Here is a 2,361-nt window from a genome sequence, read left to right on the forward strand (position 1 = left end):
TTTTTTTTTAAGGGGGAATCAATGAGGTGACAAATTGTTGTGGACAGCAACCCCTTTAAGTTGTTGTGTTGTTGTGTCCATGCCTGGGTGCTACGCTGAGCATGTGTGAGTGTGTATTTTGAATGTGTGTTTTTTTGGCTAGCCTAAATAAATGTGCAGCGCTCCCCCTTTACAATAATTGAATGCTTTGGTCCATTTGTGTTTTGGTGGTCTATTTTCTGCTGGTGCCTTTAATGGCTTGTTATCTGTCTAAACCTGTTTTTAAACGCTTTCTAATGGATGTTAACATGCATCACCCTCTGACGCTCAGGGCCGCTTTGTTTTTGTCTTACGATAACATTGTTACATTTTTTTTCCAATACTATTTTTGCTTTGTCAAGCTCTTGTCATATCTGAGGATGGGCGATGGCTGATTGCAAACATGCTCAATTTTTCTTTTTGAAAACCATATGTAGCTGAACTAATCGAGTGTCTCTAATGGTGGAAGGTATTCTATATGAAGCTGTCACAGGAATGCTTTCTGCTTGGAAAGCTCTATTTGAAGAAATTGTACAGGAAACTGGATAAATACTAAACTAAAAAACATTTTATACTGCAGATATTGATATTCATTTAAGAAATATAAATACATTTAAACTGTTGCCCACCTATCCACTAAGTCACAGGAGTCACTGTGGCCAGTACTGATAGCTGATTACTGTGGTGCATTTTATCTGTGTAAAGGTAAAACAGTAGCTCAAATGGTGTCTAACTGTTTAACATGTGTTAGATTCAGTGACTTCATATTGTTTATATTACAGAGGGGTCATATTGTTTCACTTTAATTAGGCTATTTAAATTTCAGTACCCCAGTTTGAAATGTGTGTGCAAATCTCTGTGCAGCTAGCTGAAAAGTGTGTGTAGACCTGGTGTCAATAATGCATCTTGCATCATTGATTTAAACACGCAGCAGGATTTGATTTTATGTAATGTGCTTGTGGGGTTCAATTAATACATTGATTTAATGCATACGTGCCTAATTATTGTGTGTAAGTGTAGTCTTGGGTCAGACGTGCTGACGTGATGTTTCAGGGCTCACCGCTAACTTTTTTAATTGGTTGCCGGCTTGGAAACCAGGCATCAGCTTTTAGTTGCCGAAATTGACAATACAAAGTTGCCATGTTTATTAATTGCTCATATATTTGGAGCAGTTAACTACAACACATGTTAATAATGTTGCAATAAAATTCCCCATTCTTCTAAAATAGGGATGTTACGGATCACAAAACTCACAGATCGACTCATGGTTTTGAGTCACGGATCGGATCAGTGTACAGATCAGCACAAAGAAGGGGGGTTTTGAATGATTATGAAAAATGTAATAATTACTTTTAACAATTACTCCTACTTTCACCAGTAAATTGCTGTTAAAATTCAAAAACAAAGGGTATTTTACAGTAACTTTGAATGCACCATGAGGTTTACCAGTTTTAAGTAAACGCAACATTTAGTTCCGAACGGCATTGATCAGTGATGGTGTGTGTCTTAGCTCATAGCTTTAGTGGCAGGCGGTGGTACGTCTCGCTGTTGGAATCACCGTTTAGCTGTCAGCATTTTAACTATTTATTCCAGTTACGACCTACTAATGGTAGGCTAACATTGCCCGCTGCCAAGTATAACGTGTTATTAGTGTTAACTAGCGTGACATGCAGCGATGGTTCGGTTGCCTTTAACATCTGTTGCGGAGCATCAGAGAGCAGCGCAGACATTAACGTGGCACCGCAATGAGTTACCAACATCCGCTTTACTATTCCGACCGGTTCCATATTAGCACCAGATTTTACCATGTTAACGTAACAGAACAGACATGTATCGGGAAGAACTGCTTGTTTAACTTTCAAAGTATCCCCAAACAATTGATTAAAACACATACAAAAACCAACGATGATCTAACATTATGAGAACAAAATGAACAAGAATTAATTTTGGATAGCCATAAATGGTCTTAGAAGAAACAGTATTGAAATGTACAATAACATATAGACTAACTTTCTGAATGGATCATAGTATGAGTTTTTTAGGTTTAGTTGTAAATGCTACATTTCAGCTCTGGGTAACGTCAATCAGGTATTTTATCTGCTCATCCATTAAATGTATTTGACGGAACAGATTTAATTGACAAAGTAGGCACATCATAGTAGAGTCTGACCGATAAAGGATTTTTAAGGCCGATACTGATTAATTTAAAAATCTGATATTCCGATGAATTGGCCGATATATATATTTAAAAAAATGATTTTCCTAACATAAGTTATTTGTAGTTATGAGTTCTCACTAAAATAATATTATTCTTTTATTGTCACAACAGAACAGAGGAACATC

At 36.7% G+C, this 2,361-nt stretch overlaps 1 protein-coding gene across 37 annotated transcripts in view; it reads left to right on the top strand.

Annotated features, from left to right (window-relative positions):
* LOC116704888 (neurexin-1a) overlaps positions 1-2,361 on the top strand; it is a 261,617-nt gene that overhangs the window by 82,932 nt on the left and 176,324 nt on the right. The gene's annotated exons all lie outside the window — the stretch shown is intronic.

The sequence above is a fragment of the Etheostoma spectabile genome, chromosome 17 (genome assembly GCF_008692095.1).
Source record: "Etheostoma spectabile isolate EspeVRDwgs_2016 chromosome 17, UIUC_Espe_1.0, whole genome shotgun sequence".
In the NCBI taxonomy this organism is placed as follows: domain Eukaryota; kingdom Metazoa; phylum Chordata; class Actinopteri; order Perciformes; family Percidae; genus Etheostoma; species Etheostoma spectabile.